Source organism: Monodon monoceros, unplaced genomic scaffold (genome assembly GCF_005190385.1).
Source record: "Monodon monoceros isolate NGI ecotype Baffin Bay Population unplaced genomic scaffold, NGI_Narwhal_1 Super_Scaffold_5, whole genome shotgun sequence".
Taxonomy (NCBI): domain Eukaryota; kingdom Metazoa; phylum Chordata; class Mammalia; order Artiodactyla; family Monodontidae; genus Monodon; species Monodon monoceros.
Window position 1 is genome coordinate 76961230 of NW_021703782.1, and position 15904 is coordinate 76977133.

The 15904-nt window shown below is 44.6% G+C and overlaps 1 pseudogene; it reads left to right on the forward strand.

Annotated features, from left to right (window-relative positions):
* The first annotated feature begins 14524 nt into the window (after nucleotides 1–14524).
* Nucleotides 14525–15420, forward strand: LOC114884681 (annotated as a pseudogene).
* Nucleotides 15421–15904: the final 484 nt, after the last annotated feature.

The following is a 15904-nucleotide window of genomic DNA, read 5'->3' on the forward strand; positions in this document are numbered from 1 at the left end:
GCAAAATTAAAAAACAAACAAACAAACAAAAAAAAAAAAACAGCAAGGGAAAGGCAATAAATAACATACAAGGGAATCCCCATAAGGTTAACAACTGATCTCTCAGCAGAAACTCTGCAAGCCAGAAGGAAGTGGCAGGACATATTTAAAGTGATGAAAAGGAAAAACCTACAACCAAGATTACTCTACCCAGCAAGGATCTCATTCAGATTCGACAGAAGAATTAAAACCTTTACAGACTAACAAAAGCTAAGAGAATTCAGCACCACCAAACCAGCTTTACAACAAATGCTAAAGGAACTTCTCCAGGCAGGAAACACAAGAGAAGGAAAAGACGTACCATAACAAACCCAATACAATTAAGAAAATGGTAATAGGAACATACATATTGATAATTACCTTAAATGTAAATGGATTAGATGCTCCAACCAAAAAACATAAACTGGCTATATGGATACAAAAACAAGACCCGTATATGTGCTGTCTACAAGAGACCCACCTCAGACTTAGAGACACATACAGACTGAAAGTGAGAGGGTGGAAAAAGATACCCCATTCAAATGGAAATCAAAAGAAAGCTGGAGTAGCAATTCTCATATCAGACAAAATAGACTTTAAAATAAAGACTATTACAAGAGACAAAGAAGGACACTACATAATGATCAAGGGGTCAATCCAAGAAGAAGATATAACAATTGAAAATATTTATGCACACAACATAGGAGCACCTCAATACATAAGGCAAATGATAACAGCCATAAAAGGGGAAATCGACAGTTACACAATAATACTAGGGGAATTTAACACCCCACTTTCACCAATAGACAGATCATCCAAAATGAAAATAAAAAACACAAGCTTTAAATGACACATTAAACAAGATGGACTTAATTGATATTTATAAGACATTCCATCCAAAAACAACAGAATACACTTCTCAAGTGCTCATGGAACATTCTCTAGGATAGATCATATCTTGGGTCACAAATCAAGCCTTGGTAAATTTAAGAAAATTGAAATTGTATCAAGTATCTTTTCTGATCACAACGCTATGAGACTAGATAACAATCACAGGAAAAAAACTGTAAAAAATAGAAATACATGGAGGCTAAACAATACGCTACTAAATAATGAAGAGATCACTGAAGAAATCAAAGAGGAAATCAAAAAATACCTAGAAACAAATGACAATGAAAACACGATGACCCAAACCTATGGGATGCAACAAAAGCAGTTCTAAGAGGGAAGTTTATAGCAATACAATCCTACCTCAAGAAATAAGAAAAATCTCAAATAAACAACCTAACCTTACACCTAAAGCAATTAGAGAAAGAAGAACCAAAAAAAACCAAAGTTAGCAGAAGGAAAGAATCATAAAGATCAGATCAGAAATAAATGAATAAGAAATGAAGGAAACAATAACAAAGATCGATAAAACTAAAAGCTGGTTCTTTAAGAAGATAAACAAAATTGATAAACCATTAGCCAGACTCATCAAGAAAAAAAGGGAGAATACTCAAATCAACAGAATTAGAAGTGAAAAAGGAGAAGTAAAAACTGACACTGCGGAAATACAAAGGATCATGAGAGATTATTACAAGCAACTATATGCCAATAAAATGCACAACCTGGAAGAAATGGACAAATTCTTAGAAAAGCACAACCTTCTGAGACTGAACCAGGAAGAAATAGAAAATATTAACAGACCAATCACAAGCAGTGAAATTGAAACTGTGATTAAAAATCTTCCAACAAACAAAAGCCCAGGACCAGATGGCTTCACAGGTGAATTCTATCAAACATTTAGAGAAGAGCTAACACCTATCCTTCTCAAACTCTTCCAAAATATAGCAGAGGGAGGAACACTCCCAAACTCATTCTACAAGGCCACCATCACCCTGATACCAAAAGCAAAGATGTCACAAAGAAAGAAAACTACAGGCCAGTATCACTGATGAACATAGATGCAAAAATCCTCAGCAGAATACTAGCAAACAGAATCCAAGAGCACATTAAAAGGATCATACACCATGATCAAGTGGCGTTTATCCCAGGAATGCAAGGATTCTTCAATATACGAAAATCAATCAATGTGATACACCATATTAACAAACTGAAGGAGAAAACAGAAAGGAGAAAAGCCATATGATAATCTCAATAGATGCAGAAAAAGCCTTTGACAGAATTCAACAGCCATTTATGATAAAAACTCTCCAGAAGGTGGGCGTAGAGGGAACTTACCTCAACATAATCAAGGCCAGATATGACAAACCCACAGCCAACATTGTTCTCAATAGTGAAAAACTGAAACCATTTCCTCTAAGATTAGGAACAAGACAAGGTTGTCCACTCTCACCACTGTTATTCAACATAGTTTTGGAAGTTTTAGCCACAGCAATCAGAGAAGAAAAAGAAATAAAAGGAATCCAAATCGGAAAAGAAGAAGTAAACCTGTCACTGTTTGCAGATGACATGATACTATACATAGAGAATCCTAAAGATGCTACCTGAAAACAACTAGAGCTAATCAATGAATTTGGTAAATTAGCAGGATACAAAATTAATGCACAGAAATCTCTTGCATTCCTATACATTAATGATTAAAAATCTGAAAGAGAAATTAAGGAAACTGCCATTTACCATTGTAACAAAAATAATAAAATACCTAGGAATAAACCTACCTAAGGTGACAAAAGACCTGTATGCAGAAAGCTATAAGACACTGATGACAGAAATTAAAGATGATACAAACAGATGGAGAGATTCCATGTTCTTCGATTGGAAGAATCAACATTGTGAAAATGACTGTACTACCCAAAGCAATCTACAGATTCAGTGCAATCCCTATCAAACTACCAATGGCATTTTTCACTTAACTAGAACAAAAAATTTCACAATTTGTATGGAAACAAAAAAGACCCCGAATAGCCAAAGCAATCTTGAGAAAGAAAAACAGAGCTGGAGGAATCAGGCTCCTGGACTTCAGACTAAACTACAAAGCTACAGTAATCAAGACAGTATGGTACTGGCACAAAGACAGAAATATAGATCAACAGAATAGGATAGAAAGCCCAGAGATAAACCCACACACATATGGTCACCTTATTTTTGATAAAGGAGGCAAGAATATACAATGGAGAAAAGACAGCTTCTTCAATAAGTGGTGCTGGGAAAACTGGACAGCTACATGTAAAAGAATGAAATTAGAACACTCCCTAACACCATACACAAAAATAAACTCAAAATGGATTAAAAACCTAAATGTAAGGCCATACACTATAAAAGTCTTAGAGGAAAACGTGGGCAGAACCCTCTATGACATAAATCACAGCAAGGTCCTTTTTGACCCACCTCCTAGAGAAAATAAACAAATGGGACCTAATGAAACTTAAAAGCTTTTGCACAGCAAAGGAAACCATAAACAAGCCGAAAAGACAACCCTCAGAATGGGAGAAAATATTTGCAAATGAAGCAACTGACAAAGGATTAATCTCCAGAATTTACAAGCAGCTTGTGCAGCTCAATATCAGAAAAGCAAACAACCCAATCCAAAAATGGGCAGAAGACCTAAACAGACATTTCTCCAAAGAAGATATACAGGTTGCCAACAAACACGTGAAAGGATGCTCAACATCACTAATCATTAGAGAAATGCAAATCACAACTACAATGAGGTATCTCCTCACACCAGTCAGAATGGCCATCATCAAAAAGTCTACAAATAATAAATGCCGGAGAGGGTGTGGAGGAAAGGGAACTCTCTTGCACTGTTGGTGGGAATGTAACTTGGTACAGCCACTATGGAGAACAGTATGGAGATTCCTTAAAAAACTACAAATAGAGTTGCTATATGATCCAGCAATCCCACTCCTGGGCATAAATCTGGAAAAGATGAAAACTGTAATTTGAAAAGATTCATGCACCCCAGTGTTCATAGGAGCATTATTTACAATAGCCAAGACATGGAAGCAACCCAGGTGTTCATCAACAGATGAATGGGTAAAGAAGATGTGGTACATATATAGAATGGAATATTACTCAGCCATTAAAAAAGAATGAAGTATTGCCATTTGCAGCAACATGGATGGATCTAGAGATTTTCATACTAAGTGAAGTATGTCAGACAGAGAAAAACAAATATTATATGATATCACTTATATGTGGAATCTAAAAATAATACAAATGAACTTATTTACAAAACAGAAACAGACTCACAGACATAGAAAACAAACTTATGGTTACCAAAGGGGAAAAGTGGGGGAGGGGGAGCGATAGATTAGGAATATGAGATTAACAACATATACTACTATATATAAAACAGATAAATAACAAGGATTTACTGTATAGCACAGGGAACTATATTCAGTATCTTGTAATAATCTATAACAGTAAAGAATCTGAAAAAGAATATATATATATACACATACACACACATTATATATTCATAGACATATATACATACATATATATATCTGAATCACTTTTCTAATACACCTGAAACTAACACAATATTGTAAATCAACTATAGTTCAGTAAAAAAAAAAAGAGAAAAAGAACTAGAGGAAGAAATTGTAAAAAAAAATTGAACTAGAGGAAGAAATTGTAAAAAAAAATTGAAAATATAGTGTAAGAAAATGAAAAAAAGTTCAGATTGCTGGGTCCTACCTTTGCAGATGGTCTTAAAGATCAGTGTTTTGGTTTTCTGTTTTAAATAAATGCTCTCCATGTACCTCTGATGTACACCAGTCTTGGGAATCACTGACCCCACTAAACCATCTCTGGTTTAAAGGTAGAGAAACTGAGGCCAAGAGATGTTTGTGAATTGCTCGTGGACCTGAAGAAGGGGTGCTTGTTTTCTACTTGGTAATGATACAGTGTCCAAAAGAGGTTATCTCAGGATGTCAGGATTTAAGGGACGCAGAATCAATTTTAGAGAAAGGCTGCTTTACTATCAGGGAGTACAGAATTTAAAGCTTGGCAGAATCTTCAGATATTAAACCCATCAGGTCCTCTTCTCTAACCCACCTGTTGTTACAGGGGTCCTGTCTTCAGGAGGTGATTTCTTGGCTTCTGTTTGTACATTTTGAATAATGGTGGGAGTGCTCACGGCCTCCAGTGTTGTTGTCGGGAAGTCTGGGCTGTTAATTAGAGCTCTTCAGGGACCTGATATGTGCCCTTTTCTAACTTATCCCTTCCTCCCCTGGTCCTAAGTCAGCCTCCTGGGCTCATGCAAAACACATCTGCTCCCTTGCTACAACAGCAACCTTCAGAGCTTTTGGAAACAGTTGCCTTGTTCCCTCACCCCTTCTCCCTGCCTCCTCTATGCTCAGCCCTCTTTGCATCAGACTCTTTTTTCCTCCCATCTGGTGAATAACTAGCTGTAGAGGTCACGCGGCACTACCCAGGGTCCCATGTAGGCTGGGTCTGTTGCTTGCCAGTTTACCAGGGGCCGGGAGAAGTGACTGTATTCTGGGTGTAGAGGGCTCCAAAGTGCAGCCACAGCTTGCAGTGCACAGGAGCTGCAGCTACTCACAGTGTCCTTGCCTGCCCTTGGGGCTCAAGGAGACGAGGGCTGACTCTCAAGGCTGAGACTCAGCCCGGTACCCCAGCCCGGAGGAGATGGCGCTGCAGGGTGGGCGGGCAAGCCTTGCCGAAGCCCTGGGCCAGTACGCCCTTCTCTGTGCTCCATACTGCTCTCCAGAGGGTCCCATGATGACTCTCTCAGTTTAGAGCTGGGTTGTTTTGGGGCCAGGCCCTATCCCAGAAGCAAAAGTTTGGTGAGTTGGTAAAGTTTGGTGAGAGGCTCAGAATTTAGACTTCACCTCATAGATCCAATTAGACAATGTTGTGAAGTCTACCCAAAACTCCCCTCTCACTAGGAATGGAAACCTCAGCTTAGAATGTTCTCTAGCCAGGTAATCAGAGTTCTCCCGGGCTTTGATCACAATTGGTCCAAGAGCCAACAGTTGGCTCTGTCATTGGCCCTAAAAAGAGCCTCGAAGGGAAAAAGAGCTGGGCCTCAGTGAATTCAAACGTTCCTGGGAACTTTGGACAGATTCCTGGCCACCTAGGCATCTCCTCCCCTCCACTGGGTGACCCAGGGTGCTCTCTCTCGCTCTCTCTCTCTCTCTCTCTCTCTCTCTCTCTCTCTCTCTCTCTCTCTCTCTTCCCCCCGCCTCCCTCACCCTCTCTCTCCCCCAACAGCCTGCCCTCCACTCTGAACAATCCCTATGCTACAAACATGTCATGTGTGCCAGGCCTTGTGCCAGATACCAAAGGGTAGGGGTGAGTGGGTGACACGATGGCCAGAAGTGAGTCTTTGCCTTCAGAGAATGTCCAGCAGAGTGGGAACATCCAGAGACTGAGGCAAGACTGAGAATGTCACAAAGCTGTCCAGGGGGCTGGTCACGGGAGGAGCAGGCAGAACTAGCCCAGGGTGACAATAACAGGGATGGAGGAGAGAGTGGCCCTGGGAGACGTTTAGGAGGAAGAAATGATAGGATTTAGAGATAGATCTGGGGTGGGACATGCAGAAGAGAGGAAAATGAACAATGGGTAAATTCCCAGATCTTGTGAACGGGAAGAAAGACCTGGAGGAAGTTAGGAGGAGAGCCTGTCTGGGCTGGTGGAGGTAGGGTGGCTACAGCGTTGTCTCTGACATTTCTGTGTACAGTTTCTCTACATCTTTGTGCCCAGCTCCAGGCTGGTTACTAGAAATAGAGATATGACTAAGAGATAGTTTCTGTGATTGAGGGAGTTTACGGCCAGTTTGATTTGTTGTATTTGAGATAATGGTGAGGTATTAATATTAATATGGGTTGCCATTAATTTACAACTGTTTTCTTAATCTTATCTAATGCTCCCCAAGCCCCATGAAGTAGGTACGAGGGATACTTGGATGTAAGCAGGTGGAAGGACCCTCCTTCGCTGGGCTGCAGTGACTCGTATTTGGGATGTCTAGCATCTTTGACCTCTGCTCTCTAAATGCCAGGAGCCTCCCCCTCCTTCACGCTTGGGCCTCCTCAAGGGTTAGGGGATGTCTTGGGGTTCATGGGGGACAGTGGCACAGTCGGGCCTCATGGTTGAACAGGCACTGGACTGTCAATCAGAATCTGAGTGGCTCCTGCTGGTCCCTCTGTGGCAGAACTCTCTGTCCCCCAACTCCAGGGGGGACTGCCCCGGGTCTGTCACAGGGACTGTCCCTGTGACTCAGCTTCAGCTCCCACAGGCCAGGCCTCTCCTCACTACCCGCTTTCTTTGTGTTACTCTGGTTGCTCCTTCCTGTTCTTCCTTCCTTCCACCAGCTGCTGACTCTGTCCTGGTGTTTTGAGTTCAAGCTCGTAAGAGACAGAACTAAAGGGTTTGGTTACTCATCATCCAGTATCAGCCACCAGACAGCCCATATGCTGACTGCCCCTGGGACAGGGGTCCACTGGTCAGTCAGGTGAGTCCTGTGGCCAGGGCGCCTCGTGGTACAGAGCATGGAAACAATGTAAGGGACCTCAGAAAGAGACTGTGATGCTTCCTGGAATGAAGCAGCGAATCAGGCAAATATTGTTTAGACGATCCAGCGTTCAGACATGAGAAATTATACACTTACCTCTCCCCTGAGTGCTTGCTGCAGGAGTGGGCTCCCCTCCATGAAGGGGCAGTGCTTTGGTCCCTCTCCCTTCCCCCCCTTCCCTTCTTCCTCTTCAGGGAAGTTCTGTCTCTCTGACCTTTATAGCACCTGATTCCAGCCCTGGTATTATCTCAAAATGGTGGTGGTTCTTTTCCACCTTTACAGAGAATGTGCTGTTACTCATGACTCCCAACAGAATCTCAAAGTGTTTTGATCAGGGATCTGGTTACAGACCTTATGAATCTCGTGGGGTGTCACGTCCACATTTGTCCTTAGAAAGCCACGATAAACAGATGCCCCCCAGGAAGTGCTGGGGTTGGTGGAGTTCAGACTACCCCTTTGGTCCAATTATCTATGGCAAACTCACATTTACACACATACACACAAACACACTTGTAGAAAGATTTCTGACACACAAAGCTTTCTCTTGGCCGACTAAAACCCAGTATTCCCTTGGCTGGTCTGTCCGAGCCTTCCCTAGACAATGAGGAATAATGAGAAGCATCTTCTGCAATACCTCAAATTTCAATGCCCCGAGCGAGACCCTACACACTGAGTTAGTGAGAAGCCTAACCCTGGGCTACTCAGTGTGACAGAGGGCAGCATCGGCATCACCTGGGAACTTGTTAATGCAGATTCCTGGGCCTTTCCCGGGACCTACTAAATCAATCTCTGTGGGTGGGGCCCAGCAGCCTGCACATGCACCTATATGTGTGTGTGTGTGTGTGTGCCTCTGTGTTTCCAGTCTGTGTTTTAACAATTCCTCTAGGTGATTCTGATGCATGCTACTGTCTGAGAAGCACTGGTCTATCTAGACTTTTCCTAGGATTGGGGTCCCAGTTATTCCTTCTAAGGAATCCAGGAGGAAGGAGGGTGTTTTTTTATGCAGGATCAGAACAGCTGCCTGTAATTCCTCTGCTCTGGAGACAACTGCTCTTCCAGTCCTTGCTTTCCCCTAACTCTTGACTTTTGACCCTTGACTGTCCAAACCCCTGTTGACCTCCTCTGGATCACTGGTCTCTGTGGCCTTACTCTCTCCTCTGCAAGCGGCGAACCTTGTTCCTATCCTCAGAATCCACTTGCTCAGAGGGTTCTCACGACAGAGTGGATGGGTCCCTAGTGGCCCAGAGGTCAAGGAAACCATGTAGATATTATGAATTTGCATTTCAGGGGGCCCCCAACAATCTTCCATGGCAGTACAGTTAGACTTGTATCTACAGACAGCAGAGCAGTGCTAGCATCTCCAGGGTTCCAGCCGCTCTCCCTAAGTGATGGATAAGTTGATGAGTCCCCAGCTGAGACCTCTCCCCCACCTCTAGCTGAAAGTTCCTCAAACACACTATACTCCAAAATGAATTCATCTTCTCCCCAAAAACCAAAAACTTGGTTGATATTCTCCACTTTGGTGGTGTCACCATCACCCAGCCATCACTTGAGCTAGAAATATTGATTCTATTCTCTTTCCCCCCTGCTATATCCAACCAAAATCTACTATTATATTTTGTACTTACCAAACCTTTCTTGAATCTCCCCACCTTCACCACGCAGTCACTCCCCAGTCAATGTTCTTATCTTTGTTTGCCTTGAAGTGCTTCCCTGTCTCTTTAGACCTTGTCCTCCTGCCCCCAGTCTTGCCTTGACATTGTGCCCAGAAGGATCAACCTAAGATGCAAATTTCATCATGCCGGACCTTTACTTAAAATTTCTAGTGCCTTCTCATCCCCTACAGGAGAAAGTCCTAACTCCTCAGGATGTCCCAAAAGATCAACTTGGGTCCAGCCCTGCCTTCCTCCCCATCAGCAGCCCCTTTGTGCTCCAGCAACACTGCACTGCTGGTCACTCCTCACTCCTGGGGCTCTTTCTCATTTCTGTGTCTTTGGTTATGCAGCCCCCTCTGCCTGGGATGATTACCCACTCCCCTTCATTGGGCAGATTGACATTCCTCCATTCCAGTGGTGTGCTGGTGAATATTTAACGACTGCCATCTCCAAGTCAAAAAAAGCCCTGATCTGGAGCATTTGATGATTTCTGTGATATAAACACTCCCAGGATGGCCCATTTCTTTTTTTTTTTTTTAACATCTTTATTGGGGTATAATTGCTTTACAATGGTGTGTTAGTTTCTGCTTTATAACAAAGTGAATCAGTTATACATATACATATGTTCCCATTATGTCTTCCCTCTTGCGTCTCCCTCCCTCCCACCCTCCCTATCCCACCCCTCCAGGCGGTCACAAAGCACGGAGCCGATATCCCTGTGCCATGCGGCTGCTTCCCACTAGCTATCTACCTTATGTTTGGTAGTGTATATATATCCATGCCTCTCTCTCGCCCTGTCACAGCTCACCCTTCCCCCTCCCCATATCCTCAAGTCCGTTCTCCAGTAGGTCTGTGTCTTTATTCCTGTCTTACCCCTAGGTTCTTCATGACATTTTTTTTTCTTAAATTCCATATATATGTGTTAGCATACGATATTTGTCTTTTTCTTTCTGACTTACTTCACTCTGTATGACAGACTCTAGGTCTATCCACCTCATTACAAATAGCTCAATTTCGTTTCTTTTTATGGCTGAGTAATATTCCATTGTATATATGTGCCACATCTTCTTTATCCATTCGTCTGTTGATGGACACTTTAGGTTGCTTCCATGTCCTGGCTATTGTAAATACAGCTGCATTGAACATTTTGGTACATGACTCTTTTTGAATTTTGGTTTTCTCAGGGTATATGCCCAGTAGTGGGATTGCTGGGTCGTATGGTAGTTCTATTTGTAGTTTTTTAAGGAACCTCCATACTGTTCTCCATAGTGGCTGAACCAATTCACATTCCCACCAGCAGTGCAAGAGTGTTCCCTTTTCTCCACACCCTCTCCAGCATTTATTGTTTCTAGATTTTTTGATGATGGCAGGATGGCCCATTTCAAGCTACCAACAAAGTCACTGCATCGGAGTTGGGAAGAGATGTGCACAATTGCGAGCCAGCGCCAGCACACCACGGACCTTGGCTCACCTCCTCCAGGAGGTCTGGCCCCTGCCTCCTCTGGGCTGCCACATCAGCGTGGGCATTCTCCCTGGCCTGCACTTCCTTCCTTGTCTGGTAGTTTTCTTTTCACATTCCTGTCTCTAGATCGTGGTTCTCGGCACATTTCTGCCTTCTACGTAGTACACACTTAGTAATCGTTTGCTGGATAAAGGAGGGTACCCATTTTCTGGACCCATGCCTGTTCTGGGTCACGTTCTGTCCGTGAGCACGTGTGCAGATGATGGGTTGCTGAAAGGACAGTGACGTAGATGGATGCCAAGTGAGGATTCAGGAAGAACACGGCAGGCTATTTCAAGGGCCCTGATCCAACAAGTTGAAAATCCAGAGGAGAATAGAGACCCCTAAAAACCACTGCATAAGCACAGACTTGGGGTAATGAGGCTTGACTACAGCACGGGAGAAAAGACTTGGCGTCTGAGTGAGTCATGTTCTGACCAGCAGGCTGCTGGACTCTGTTAATGGGATTATGATGTTCAGAGAGAAAGAAGGGAGGGAGGGAGAAAAGGAGGGAGGGAGAAAGGAAGCAGGCAGTAAACTTCCTCCAGTGCCTTCAACACAATTGGATCTTGGGGATGTAATCCCAGAAGGATACAAAGTTTCTAAACTGAGTCAACTCACTTTCCAAACTTTAAATGACTTCAGGGACTAAAATGGTCCCGAAGAACAGACTGGAATTTAAATGATCTTCTAAGGGCGATGGCCAGTTCTTTGGAGATTGCACCCTGAACACAGGCGACAGGTGGAGGGCAGAGGACTGGCTGGACCCTTCACCTGTCACACATTCTGAACCCTCACCCTGATGTTTCCTACTTGGTATCGCTATTTCTGACATGTGACCTCTTCCCAACTCTTAGGAAGCAGATCCTTCTTGCTCACCATGTCTCTTATAAAGGTAAGCACAGGATTTGATCACACCAAAAGTTTCGTTCGTGCGGCTGCATTTTGGCCGTCAGATTGATTGTAATGGAATGGAGTTGAAAAGGGGAGGTGGAAAGCCCTTTCACTGATATGATGTTATTCTCACAGAGTCAGATAGACCCATCAAACCTCAAATGTCTCTGAGGTCCTCTGCCCTCACCCCACTTTGTGCTGAGGGGAAAGGTCTTGCCTGGGACCCCGCAGTCCTAACCTTCTTCTCACACAGTTGTCTCTTCTTGATTGAGACTGGTGTGTGGGGTGGTGCTGTTTCTTGTTTTGTGGTTAAGAATCCAAAGTCCAGCGACAATAATGAGCCACGATTCTGGATCTCGTGGTGATGACATGGTGGGAATATCTTCTTCACAGGATCCAGGTTTTGGGGAGAGGCTGGAGGGCTGGCTGACGTAGAGTGAAACCCCAGCCTGGGACTCATTTACTGCCCCAGCACACACATCCACCTAGCAGGGCGGCACGTGAGCCATCCTCAAGCTGGGGGCCGTTCTCAGTGCTGACCAGCCTTTGTAGTCAGTTTCTGGCTGGCACATTTGCCCGTGTGAGAGATATATCTGTTTTAAGGCCCTGGGAGAAAAAGGGAGATGGACTCTTGTTTATCTTCATGCTTAAGCCAAGCTATTTCTAGACACTTGGAGGGCTGTCTGTGGAAGAGGGATTAATGTTGCAAAGGAGCAGATTTTGGCTCAGTATCAAAGGGGAACTACTTCAAAGTGCAGTGAGCCTTGCCAGGAAGTACAGCACCCCACATCATTCAGGGAGCCAAATGCAGGCCAGAGGACTGTGAGGAATGCAGCAAAGAGCTTTCCACATTGGAAAGGGAGCAGATTGTGAAATAGATCCTAAGGCCTGTTGTCAGTAGCATCAGAGCGATTGTTTGGGTTGATAAGGATGAGGATGATATAATCACTTGTGTGTGTGACTGTTTGCATGACTATTTCCTCTACTAGATTTTGAGCTCTTTGAGGTTACGGGCTGTGACTGTCTTTGCTGTGATCCCAGCACCTAGAATTATGCCTGGCTCAGCACAGATGCTCAATAAATATGTCAACCTGAATTGAATTATTGTGGCACTGACTTGGGCACAACTACAATGCTGAGCACCACCAGAGGAGTGTCTCAGAGCTCCCCAGGCAGGAAGTGCCCCCGTATAATTGAGGCAGGGGCTGGATGACTGAGAGCACTTGAAGAGATGGAGATCTGGGAAGTTCATGAATACTTTCGATACAGAGCAAATAAAACCAAATGCCCAACATCCTCAGTGTCACCTACAGTTTTTCACTGGTCCAGAATAAATCCTAGTTTGGGGAGCTCTTAGAAGTCTGAGGAGAGATTCAAGCTTCCCAGAAAGAAGTCCTGACCGAGCAGGACTCAGGGCTCTGTGAACAGTCTTAGGGAGAAGCCAGTGCCTCTGGTGAGGCAGATGGAGAATGAAGAAAAGAAGGGACATTCAGTCAAACTCTCTTCAACTTGGCCACAGTGCACAAGAGGCTCACTTGAACCCCAAATGTACAAAAGGATCAACCGGAGGTTAAGACATTGGCACTGTGTCTGGGTTAATTCTCTCAACAGGAAACACCAGGGAAGAGGAACTGCAGGCTCCCACCTCCCCCTAAGAGAAGAGGCTTGATTTCCTTTTTTTTCCTCTTGGTTTTCATTTCTGTAGTCTTGTCTCCTGCATGCCTTATTCTTTTTCAATGTGTGCTGGATGTTGTATTTGCAAAATTACTTGTAGACATGATTTAGAGACTGGGTGATATTGCCTTCCTTCAAGGTGGATTTATGTTTTGTTTTGTTTTTTGTTTTTATTTTTTCCGTACACGGGTTTCTCACTGTTGTGGCCTCTCCCGTTGTGGAGCACAGGCTCCGGACGCGCAGGCTCAGCGGCCATGGCTCACGGGCCCAGCCGCTCCGCGTCACGTGGGATCTTCCCGGACTGGGGCACGAACCCGCGTCCCCTGCATTGGCGGACTCTCAACCACTGTGCCTTCCTTCAAGGTAGATTTATGTTTGCTTCTGTTAGGTATTTGGGAGCATCAAAAATTTGGGACCACCTCAATCCAATTTCAGGGCTTGATTTGAAGCTGAGCTATAGCACTTGTAAATGCATGTTTCTTTCTGATTCACTCATTCCTGTGGTGCTGCCCTTTGGGTTCCCTACCAAAGGGAGGAGGTTTAGTTAGGAGCCCTTCACAGTGGGCCTTGCACTTCAAAACCTGTTCCCACCTCCAGGAGGCTATGCGTAGTGCTTCTTGGCCTCTCAGTGGCCACCTCCAGAAGCTGCAAATGCCCTAGTTGAAACATAGCCTCAAATGCTGGATATACTTCTTTGAATTCCTTTTTTCCCCCAGAGTTATGACCCTATGATTCTATGTTGTATTATTTACCTCGCCAGTGCTTTACACAGATATTTTAAATCATTTGCCCAGTTTTCTGTGCTCTAGAGCCTGCGAGCCACAACTGCTGAGCCCATGTGCCACAACTCCTGAAGCCCACGCACCTAAAGCCCATGCTTCGCAACAAGAGGAGCCACTGCAATGAGAAGCCCGCGCGCCACAACAAAGAGTAACCCCCACTCGCCGCAACCAGAGGAAGCCTGCGTGCAGCAACAAAGACCCAAGGCAGCCAAAAAAAAATTAAAATAAATAAATAAATAAATTTATTTTAATAAAATCATTTGCCCAGTTTTAAAAATTGTCACCTGCGGATGAGTTAATCCACATTAACTCTTCATTCTTACTGAAAACAAGTTAAATACTGATCTCTACTATATTTTTTCTAGAGCCCCTTAGACATGACAGAATTTTCAGAGCTATTCTCCAGTAGCTCAGCAGGGTGAAGATTTTTGCCCTGCCGCCCAGGCACTTTTGGAGTCAGAGAGTGCTGAGATTGACCTCAGAGACTTCCTTCAGGTGATAGATCGGAGGCACCATGGACAGGTCCAGTCAGACCTCCCCCCGGTGGGGTTCATTCTCCGGGGCCTCTCAGCCCACCCAAGGCTGGAGAAAATGTTCTTTGTGCTCATCCTGCTCATGTACCTGGTGACCCTGCTGGGCAACGGGGTCCTCATCCTGGTGACCATCCTGGACTCCCGCCTACACAAGCCCATGTACTTCTTCCTGAGGAACCTCTCCTTCCTGGACATCTGCTACACAACCTCCTCAGTCCCTCTCATCCTTGACAGCTTCTTGACCCCCAGGAAAACCGTCTCTTACTCAACATGTTTTGGGCAAATGTTTCTCTCCTTTACCATGGGAGCCACAGAGTGTGTGCTTCTGGGCATGATGGCGTTTGATCGCTATATGGCCATCTGCAACCCCCTGAGGTACCCCATGGTCATGAGCAAGGCTGCCTACGTGCCCATGGCTGCTGGCTCCTGGGCAGCTGGTATCACCAACTCTGTAGTTCAGACATCCCAGGCTGTGAAGCTGCCCTTCTGTGGGGACAATGTCATCAACAACTTCACCTGTGAGATCCTGGCTGTCCTGAAGTTGGCCTGTGCTGACATCTCCATCAATGTGATCAGCATGGTTGTGGCCAATGTGATCTTCCTGGGCATCCCAGTTCTGTTCATCTTTTTCTCCTGTGTGTTCATCATCGCTACCATCCTGAGGATCCCCTCAGCAGAGGGGAGGAAAAAGGCCTTCTCCACCTGCTCTGCCCACCTCACAGTTGTGCTTATCTTCTATGGGACCATCCTCTTCATGTATGGGAAGTCCGAATCCAAGGACCCACTGGGGGCAGACACACAGGACCTTGCAGACAAGCTCACCTCCCTCTTCTATGGGGTGGTGACCCCCATGTCCACCCCATCATCTACAGCCTGAGGAACAAGGGTGTGCAGGCCGCTGTGAGGGACCTGGTTCATGAGAAACGCCTAACTGAGTGACCGTCACAGATTCTCAGACTGCCAGAGTGCAAGGCCTCCAAACTCCTCCTTGTCCTCGTGGGGGAGTGGTAACCCAGGGAGGTCCTTCGGTTGTTGGTGGCAACAAGAGCCTTTTCATTTCTGGTGCTGCTGGTTAGTTTGTTGGCTTCACCCAGAACCATACTATATCATATCGTAGCCTATTTTGCTGCCTAAGTCTGAAAGCCTCTGATACGAGAATTTGATGAATACCCATAAAAAAGTTATAAATATAGTCAAAAGAGACAAACAGAAATTTTGGTGGTACTGAGACTTTCGAGTATTTTGTTTTTCTCTCTGTAGAACTGTTACCAAAAGTGGGGTCCAGCTACTTGCTGCTCAAAAGCCAATAAAGAGGCAAAGGTAGCGGAAAGGAAGGATTGCTTTATTTTGGAGGCCGGCAA